This window comes from Callorhinus ursinus, unplaced genomic scaffold (assembly GCF_003265705.2).
Source record: "Callorhinus ursinus isolate GAN/ISIS: 27379988/994484 unplaced genomic scaffold, GSC_fseal_2.0 scaffold4, whole genome shotgun sequence".
Lineage (NCBI taxonomy): Eukaryota > Metazoa > Chordata > Mammalia > Carnivora > Otariidae > Callorhinus > Callorhinus ursinus.
The window spans coordinates 102,963,278-102,974,062 of record NW_027397066.1 but is presented as its reverse complement, the minus strand read 5'-3'; the positions used below and the strand labels follow the sequence as shown (position 1 = coordinate 102,974,062).

General features: G+C 35.2%; 1 long non-coding RNA gene across 1 annotated transcript; it reads left to right on the top strand.

Moving 5' to 3' along the window:
• Nucleotides 1-3,366: 3,366 nt before the first annotated feature.
• On the top strand, nucleotides 3,367-7,114 carry LOC141372495 (uncharacterized). The gene is made up of 3 exons (XR_012377759.1): nucleotides 3,367-3,457; nucleotides 4,723-4,824; nucleotides 6,908-7,114. It is a non-coding gene; the product is annotated as an uncharacterized lncRNA (long non-coding RNA).
• Nucleotides 7,115-10,785: the final 3,671 nt, after the last annotated feature.

Sequence of the window (10,785 nt, the reverse complement as noted above, 5' to 3'; positions counted from 1 at the left end):
TCCACCAGTGAATTTGCACCGTGGAATTTTAGGAACTTGCAGTTTCCTGCATGTCTAATAAATATTTTTGCTGCAATAAACAAATCCATACCCACTCACTCTTACTATTCTTAATAAGTACTAAGCAAATACTGCCATATTCAATTTAACTGGCTCTATTTCAACCATGATAATCTCATGCTCCTGAAACCTGATTATTCAAAGCCAACAGAACAGGATTAGAAGGGTTACTGGAGATAAGGGATGGTGTAGCCACAAGACCAATGTCTCCTTTCTTCTCGATTCAATTGCCTCCATTTCCATCTGCCTCTAATGACAGTGAAGTTTTAGTTATCCTCTTAAAACTGATCTATGTTTAAATATAAATCGACTATACTATACAATGACTGTACAATGATATAATTGGGCATGCTGTTAAACAAGTTAAATTTGTTCATGAAATGTAACTTTGAAAATGAGATGTGTATTTTAATGAATGACAGAGGTGAAGATGAACTTTACACTGAACCTATAACGTGGATCTATGGCATTTTTCTTTTAGAGAAACATGGGAAGAACTTGGAAGAGTTATTTTCTTTGAAATTAATGCCATGGTGAATATTATCATTATTATCACCATAAACAGTTAAATCAAATTATAAATGAGAAATAAACTTTACCCATTGTATTCCTAACTTAATTTAAAACACTGAAACTAGAAACATAGTGGAAAACACATAAATACAGGTATCAAGTGGAACGTCTAGCCATTCCCTCAGCTGATACATGGATATATTTTAGTATCTAAAAGAAGAAAAACAGCAAACATTTGCCAGATTTAATAATCCTTTCCAGAAAAATATGAATTGAGTATTCTGTGGGGCTCTTTCTTTGTGAACATAAATTCCCCCTCAATAAATGTATTTAATAAATTCCCTATTGAATAGCTAACCTAGTTAACCATCTACCCAGAATATTCTTGCTCATCACATCCACAGTTTTGTTGAGAAGAATGACAGAAGGTCAGATCTGATAGTATTTTAAAATTTCTTCTATGCTATCTTTCCCTTAAATAAAAATGAAGGGGTTGTCATTATGCCTTCTGGAGTAGACAGAAATATAGGGAGAAAATAAATGTTTCATATCACCCTTTATATTTTGGAGGATATTAAATATCCTCTATGTTAAGGATACTCAGGCTAACATAGCAACAATGAATTGTTATTATAGTAACTGCAATTTCAGTGAAATATGTCTGACACTTAATCTTAAATGAATACCCCAAAAATCCAGTTCAAAGAAATTGATTTATTAATTGATATTTCCAAAAGTGGTCAAGAAACAAAGAAAATATACAGATAAGAACTAAGTGTATGAAAAGATGTTTAACATCATATGTCACTAGGGAACTGCAAATTAAAACAATGAGATACCAGTACACTATTAGAATGGCTAATATCTAAAACACTGCCAACACAAAATGCTGGTGAAGATATGGAGCAACAGGAACTCTCATTCTTTGCTGGTGGGAATGCAAAATAGTACAACCACTCTGGAAGACAGTGTGGCAGTTTTTTTACAAAACTAAACATCTTACCATATGATCCAGCAATCACACACCTCAGTATTTGCCCAAATGAACTGGAAACTTACATTTACACAAAAACTTGCATGTGTATAAACATGGCTGTTCATAGCAGCTTTATTCATGACTGACAAAACTTGGGGGCAACTAAGATGTCCTTCAGTGATGAATGGATAAATAACCTATGGTATATCCAGACAACAGAATTCTTATTTAGCACTAAAAAAGAAACGAGCTGTCAAGCAATGAAAAGACATGGAGAAAACTTAAATGTATATTACTAAGTGAAAGAAGCCAACTTGAAAAGCCTACATATTATACGATTCAGACTATATGACTTTCTGGAAAACGGATAACTATGGGGATAGTAAAAAGATTAATGAGTGCAGAGCACAGAGGATTTTTAGGTCAGTGAAACTATTCTGTATGAAACCACATTGGTGGATACGTGTCATTATACATTTGTCAAAACCCACAGAATCTACAACACCAAGAGTGAACCCTAATGCAGACTACAGACTTTGAGTGATAATAATGTGTCAGTGTTTGTTCATTGATTGTAACATATGTACCACTCCAGTTCAGGAGGTCCATAATGAGGGAGGTTGTGTGTTTATGGGGGATGGGAAGTATAGGAACATTTTCTGTACTTTCTTCTCATTTCTGTTATGAACCTAAAACTTCTCTAAAAACTAAAGTTTTTTAATTAAAAAATGTAGTGAAGATTTGATATGACACTAAAGTTAGCTTGTAAATTTATCTTGCTTTATTCAATATGTGAATATATTGCATTGAGGAATATTTATGATTAAATTCACAAATTACTGAAATGATCAAAACTTCATTATGGGTATGCCAAATTCTACTGAAGAGATATCAAATGGTAGCAATGCTATGTACGGTTCAAAAGTTTTGGGTTCTAATGTAAATATCATGCTTTATATTTTAAAACCAAGGATGATTTCTAAGTATCTTTTCCTAAATCTAAATTAACTCGTAATCAAAATCTAGACAAGTTTTCCCTTCCAGTGTTTGATTTCATTATTGGTCTTTGATTCTTTTGGAGCTCCTCTGAAATTTTTTCAGGTCTTCAGATGTGAGAAAACTATCCAACCCTGGGATGAAAACAAGGTTTTGACAGAAGATACTTCTTAACAAATGCAATTGTCTTGAACCTATTGTTCTTATAGTCATATTGCACCACATTTAAGTGAATTATTCTCTTTCACTTTTGTTACTCCTGCCCTCCTCCCTACCAGCTACAACCCACATTTACACACACATTGCAAAGTATTTTCTCTTTACTTTCTGAAATTTGTCCCCTACTATATTGGATAGTATAGTACATACAGTACTTTCTCTTCATTCTCCCTCTCCTATGTGTCTTACCTTTTTCTTTCCTTCCTTGTGAGATTTCCCTCAAATTTCCTCTTAAAAGTTGTTGTTCCTGGTGGTTCTCTCACCAGGTGCTAACTGTGCCAGAATTTTATTTTACTTAGTTTTATATTTTAAGATATATTTTCATTCAAATGTAGTAAAAATTTCAAAGGCAGCCAGTCAGCTCAATGGATACATTCTATTTCAAAAAATATGACATAAAGGCCCTTTGGTTACAGAAAAATACAGTAAAAATGTACTCATTTTCTTGGGGGGATCTGACTCAAAATCAGTCCAAATACTTGTATTTCAGTACCAACTACTAAATAGTCTTAGAGTAATATAAATGTGTGTTGGGATATGTGTTGGTAGACCTGAGATTTTTTTTTTCTTCATTTGTGAAAGTTAACCAATCTTTTCTTTCCAGTATGGAAGACTACTCAGGGACATCTAAACTGGAGCTGAGTGTTGGCGGGAGCAAATTGGACCAAAAAGACAGCTTCCAGGGGCAGCTAAGTAAAAAAATAGCTCAAGTGATCCTGAAGCCTAGAGTATGGATAACTGGTTGAAAGATGACCCATGGCCTCAGAACATTGAGCTAACATGTGGAACATGAAAACACTCATTGGGGATTCCAGAAATAATTAGGGAACATTGGGGGTCAACTGAGCTCCTATTGGGTTAGCAGATTTGGGGATAAGAGTTTTATTCTTGATCCTCTACTCTTCATATTTTCCATGCTCTTCTTGGACAATCTTATCTATTCTTATAACAATGATTACTGAATATGTATCCAAAGAAATCATTCTTCTTTGACTTCAAACTGACATACTTAACTTCCTGCTATTTTGGATGTTCCAGAGGCACCCAGGTACTCAAGCCAGAAACACAGGGTCATTATTCTCTTTTCCTTCACCATCCCCCACATGAGATCAAATTGTTCAATGATGTGTGTTTTACATACTAAGTACTTCTCAAGCCTATCATTTCATTTCCATAAAAACTATCTCAACTCTTACAGCACTAATTCAGGTCATGAATATGACTTTGTGCTACCAAAAATCTCCTGCCTAGACTGTGCTATCAATGCCCTCCTTAAATCCATAATCTATACTATAAATGGAGACACATGCTAAAATATTAATCTATGTATGTTCTGCTTTAATGGTTATGCATTATTTAGAGAATAAAATTCAAGTGGCTTTACATAACATATTAGGCCTTCTATCATCTGATCCTTACGATTTCTCCAGTTTCACCTTCTACTATTCCCTGTCCTATACTTCACTATGTAATAATGCCACACTGCTTCTAGTTTGGCTTACATACCATTGTATTTCAGCATCTCTGCCCTTCCATGGGTATCTCTTTTCCTTTGCAATAGGGTAGATTATGTGGCTAAGGGTGTGAGGCCCACCATTTCCTCAAATGTACACTGGATTTTGAAACGTGAGTACTGCAAAGTTGAATGGGGTGGTGCATTTCCTTCCATAGACTTCTGTTCATTTGCATAGGCTTGAAGAGCTCTGAGAAGAAACTCCTCACAAGCAAAAAAAGACTACATCAGAGAGCCTCAATCTTCACATTTTGTGGGCAATGACAGTTCTCATCAAGAGGTGGGACTGAGGGTGGACACCCATCCAAACATAGCACACCACCAAAATGACATCAGTGCAGCTTAGGGAAAATGCTGGGCATTAGGCCAAGTAAAGCTGAAACCCTGGGGCTGTGGGAGTAAGAGAAACAGAGAATTAAGCTTATTCTCTCCCTCTCTACCTCAGAACCATTTTTACCTTGTGGAAACCAATGTGATCTATACTGGACCAGAAGAAAGAACAGGAACCAACTAGGAGCCAAAGAACATTGCTGGTCCACCACCAACAGTAAGTACTTCTACTTAGCATGATGCACACAAACAAACAAGGCCGTCAAGAGTGCTAGGGGCATGTCCTTCCTCTGTCATTGCTGGTGTTCTACTTCTTAACTCTTATGTTAATGATCTTTGTAACCAGCATGCTCTGCATTCCAACACCAATCTTTAAAATTTACTTTTTCGTTACATTATATTCATCGGTTGTCTGTACTCTGAACTTCAAGTATCTTAAAGTTTGTCACCCTCCCTTAATTCTTTATCTAAGGACTATTTTTTTTTCAAATCAAATATTCCTGCAAGTTCTAGGCACACTAATCTCAGTTTTGTTTTTTTTTCAAAGTTGGTGGTTATTTTCATTTAGGCTATTTTTTATTTATTTATTTTTTTTGGTTTGTATTGTATCTTCTTTTTGCTTCAAAATTGTATTAAAGATAATACATATCTAGAGATTGTGTTGAAAATTCCAATAATTCTATACCTACTGAATTTCTGCCCTAGGTAAAGTTGTAAAGTACTTTTTTTTTGACTCATCATTTTATTACTTCTTCACATCCAAGACTCTCAGTTTGATCATCTGGTTGCTCAGTCCTACCCTCCACTGCACATTCAAATGACAGACTTGCTGAGTCTGCCATATTTGGGCAGGTAGAAAAGGAGAAAAAAAAATCATTCTTTTTTTTCCTCATATTAAATGCAAACGTGGTAAAAATACTATAGTGCTTTATGTACAATTTTGTTTATCTATTTTTTTTTTGAAGATTGTATTTATTTGGAAGAAAGAAAGCAGAGCGAGAGAGAGAGCACAGGCAGGAGGGAGAGGGAGAAACAGACTCCCCGCCGAGCAGCGAGCCTGAAGCAGGCCTAGATTCCAGGACTCTGGGATCACGACCTAAGCTGAAGGCAGATGCTTAACTGACTGAGTCACCCAGGTGCCCTTATGTACTATTTCTTTAACTGCACTTTTCTGAAAATGGAAAATATGAATAACAGAGAAATACATATTGCCATGTTCCAGGACTTACTTAAAATGTTACTAAAGAAAACAACTTTGGGGGCACCTGGTTGGCTCAGTCGGTTAAGCATCTGCCTTCGGCTCAGGTCATGATCCCGGAGTCCTGGGATCGAGCCCCGCATTGGGTTCCCTGCTCAGAGGCAAGCCTTCTTCCCCCTCTCCCACTCCCCCTGCTTGTGTTCCCTCTCTCGCTGTGTCTCTCTCTGTCAAATAAATAAATAAAAATCTTAAAAAAAAAAAGAAAACAACTTTGTTTTCAATATATTAACAGATATAAATCCAGAGTCCCATCTCTTTTTTTCCCCTTTGCCATGCCCAATTCTCTTTTTTCTCCAAACCCCATCTCTTTATAAACCTATATATTTACTTTATTCATGAGAGTAATTATGATTCTTTTCATTCTCTAAATTTATTTTGTAATTCTTTCATCCTCAGAGTGTATGTGCCACATAGTAAGAGCAAAGAGGAAATTAAATTGGATAAGAATTGAGAATTTTACTTGTTTTCATGAAAATGTTTTATTTTATCCAAAATAAGTTCCTCTTTATAAGGAAAAGATACTATTATAGGCCATAAGGGCCTCATAGTTGAGAAGACAGGACAAGAGCATATAAAAAATAATTCTAATTAGTATGAGCAATGCAATAAATTAGAATTATAGACCAAATGTTTGTAACCATCCTCCTCCTAAATTCATATAAAGCCTTAACCCCCAGTGTAGCTATATTTGGAGATAGAGTTTTTGAAGAGGCTATTAGGGTCAAATAAGACAATAAGGGTGGGCTCTGAGCAAATAGGATTAGTGTCATTTTAGGAAGATACCAGAGGGGCACCTGGGTGGCTCAGTTGGTTAAGTGTCTGTCTTCAGCTTTGGTCATGATCCCAGGGTCCTGGGATCGAGCCCCGCATCGGGCTCCCTGATGGTGGGGAACCTGTTTCTCCCTCTCCCTCTGCTTGTTGCTCCTCTTGCTTGTGCGTGCTCTCACTCTCTCTCTCTCTCAAATAAATAAATAAATAAACCCTAAAAAGAAGAAGTAGAAGAAGACACCAGAGAGATCACTCTCTCTCCCTCTGTACTCAGGCACCAAGAAAAGGCTTTGTGAAGGCACAGTGAGAAGGTGGCCGTTTACAAGCCAGGAAGAGTTTTCATCAGCAACCAAATTTGCTGGCACCTTGATATGGACTTCTAGCCTCCAGAACTGTGAGAAAATCAAGTTTTGTTGTTTAAGCCACCCAGTCTGTGATATTTTGTTATAGCACCTGAGCACATTAATAACATTTAGTAACATTATAATAAATGCTATGGAAAGTCAAAACTCAAGGCTCTCTACATTTAGATTTTTTGTATTCACAGGATTTCAAGGTAAGGGAAAAAGGAATATACTTAAGACTTAAGTATATAAATTTCTATGGCAGAAATCCACAATCCCCTCTCAAAACCCACTGTTTTCCTCTGGATAGTGGCAAATAAGAAGGAACATGGCAAATGCGGTGGGAAATACCAGAGCTGAGGTAGTGATACTAGAGGCAAGTTTTACAGGATGCCCCATTTTGATGACTAAATGGAGAAAAATACGACAGGAAAGGAGGTGATAAGGAAGAATCCCCTAAAGGATAGCAGTAAAATGTGATTTGTAGAAATCCAGAAGTCACCACAGAAGCAGTGAGTCGTTAATATCAAATATCACTGAGATGACTTTTTTATAATTGTAAGGATTACTCAGCAATAAACCACCAATAGCTTTAGAAAACAAGGTGGACGTGGAAGCTGGGTTATAGGGGTGAGAGAGAAATTAAAGAGGATTGAGGGAGTATCTACTTGAAATAGAAAAGGCAATTCAGGAATTGCCTGAATATTAGATCTGTCTTCTCAGGATCTAAGATCTGATGCTAGTCAGGAAACCAGATGAGCCCCAGCTGCCTCCCTTCACTGATTCTTTTTTGAGTTCTTATACTTTGATATTCTACACTTATCTCCATGAAGCACCTAATTTTCTGAGGTTGCTAGAGACCTAAGGTTCACATAAAGGCAACCCTTTGTCCTTTCTTCTAGATGGACAGGGAGGATTGGTAGTCACAATATGGCAATATGGTTCAGGTGAGGAGTGCAAACCTTAGGCTCATCAGCTAGGTTCAAATATCTGCTTTGCTACTTACTTGCTTTGCAGACTTGCACAAGTTACTTAAATGCTACAGACATTTTTATCATCAATAAATGTAAAATGTAAAAAAAAAAGTCAACTGTGAAGTTTGGAAATAGTATATATAAAACACCTGGTGAATTTAGAATGGAAGAAAGGGGTTCTACCTCCCTTCACTGTTAGGCATATACACTTTTCTTCCACACTTCCTTTGCTAGCCACAGAATCACTTTTAGTCTCTTGGATCATTTCTCAGCTTGTCCCAATTTGAGCTATAATTCTCGTTCAATTTAAGTCAGTTGTATAACCCTCTTTCCCCAAGGTATATATTTGTATGAGAATCTTGTGATATAAACATTTATCTAATGGATCTCATTAAAAAATTAATGTCATCTAACAATTTAAAATTCCTGCATATAATAAATATTTCTGTATTGTTACTTTTTTATTTCGAAATTGAGAGATTTAACCTTATACTTTAAAAATATGACGAAAATCTCTATACACAATGATCATATAGCTATGTGAGTTATAGTTGAATTACATAATTTTACTAACTGTTTGGCCTTGGGTAATTTACTTAAATTTTCTAAGCCTTAGTATCTTTATTTATAAAACTGACAAACAGTAGCATCTATCATATAAAGTTATTGTGACAAATAATATAACATAGGCAAAGCACTTAGCATGCTACTTAACACATAGCAAGCATTCAATAAATATTAATGCTGAAATCAAATATTTTATATTTTTATAAAATATATATTTAATAAAATATTTATACATATACAAAATTTTATAAAATATTTTATATTTTATTATTTTTCTTTTTTAATGAAGGGAAGGACTATGATTCATGCTTTCCGTGTGGCATCATTTTTCTTTTAGGTCTATGAAAGAAAGCTAATGATCTTCTCTCTTTAATGCATTATTCAATCATTATTCACCATAACTAGTGAAGGGGCTAAGCAGATTCCAGACTGATAATCCCTGCGGGAAAAGCAATGCTTCCACTTCCCTTTCTCTTATTATTTCTTTTGCTTTTAAGCATAATAATTTTGATGCCAATATCTGAGAATATTAATTATTATTATATAATCAATTATATCAAAGACACATGCATACTACAGTTTGGGCATGAAGAAACATCCCAGTGAATTTAGGGACATTTTTTCCAATAAACTTTGATACTGCATCAGGTATCTTTATAAGACAGCCACTAACACTGGGTGTTATATGCAACTAATGAATCACTGAATCATTGAACACTACCTCAAAAACTAATGATGTACTATATGTTGGCTAATTAAATTTAAATTAAAAAAAAGACAGCCACTAACAATTGACTGGAGCTTATACAACAGATAATCTCTGTTAGAAAACAACAGAAATCAAAGTTTTCAAAGAAGCAGCAATGTTCAAAAAAATCTTTTTTTTTCTTTTTTGTTCTTTTTTGTTGTGTTAATGGAAAGGGTAAGAGGATGAGGAACCTTGAAGGTCAAGTCCTTCAGTAGCGCGCACACACACACACACACACACACAGTTTGCAGGCAGATTATCCTGACTCTTAATTCAACAGTACTTGTGACAGACATTTAAAAAATATAAACCTTTTATTTATTAATATAAACCAGCAGCATATTATGATGAGGCCAAAGAACTAAAGAATTTTTAAAATATATCTTTATAGATAGAATGGACTTCAAATTGTTTTCCAAATAGGTTCAGTTTGTAGAATAAGTAGCAATAATGTAGGGTTTGTAGCAATGAAAGCTGTCCTATCAGTACCACGTGGACTTTATTAACAGTCTGTAAGAAAAGTTGACAATAATACATTTTGTATTCTCAGAGGGGATCTGTTATGCAATGCAAAAAATATATATATGTTTCCAAAGTTGTAATTTTGCAACTTTTTAAAAATTTAAGAACTCCAAATTTTAAACTGAGATGGCTTAATAAAAACACCTTAGTATCAGAGCATGCAGCGTCCAGAGAAACCATTTTATCTCCTCCCATGAAAAAAAGCCTCTGAAAATAAATTTTAGCTCACTTCCTGTTTTCTAATAAGTATATATGACACAAATCATGTCCCATCAGTAGTAGACTATAAAAGACCCATAAGTAAAAAGATTCTTATTTTGTTTAATGCATACTTAAAACTTAGCAAAATGATCCTACAACTGTGGATCTCTAGTAAATATCTATTGATCATAAGGATACTTGGCTGAGGAGATAAATCACATTACTGATAAAGAGTCAGAGATGCCAAGATATTACACAATTCATACACACTTCAGGGCCATTTTCAACCATAATGTTAATAAACAGTTGTTTACTGATCACCAATGCTCATATACATCATCAATGCTCATCATCATCTGGAGTGAGATTATAAATTTTATTTGTCTCAAATGAAGGGGTAACATATTTGATTCTAACTATATGCCAACTATATCCACTATTTTTCAAATGGAAGATACCATTATAAGCAGTGCAGTACAAATTTAATTCAGATTTAAAAACAGAGATAAATGTTCACCTCTATAGACAAAAATAATGTAAAGAACAAATTCTATGGGTTTTGAATCACAAATGTAACGCCCCAGTTGTATTTCTTTATTTTTTAATTTTTTTAAGATTTATTTATCTGAGAGAGAAAGAGAGAACACACAAGCAGGGGGAGAGGCAGAGGGAGAGGAAGAAGCCGACTCCTTGCTGAGCATGGAGCCTGGCATGGAGCTCGATCCCAGGACCCCGAGATCATGATTTGAGCCGAAGGTAGCCACTTAACCAACTGAGCCACCCAGGCGCCACCCCC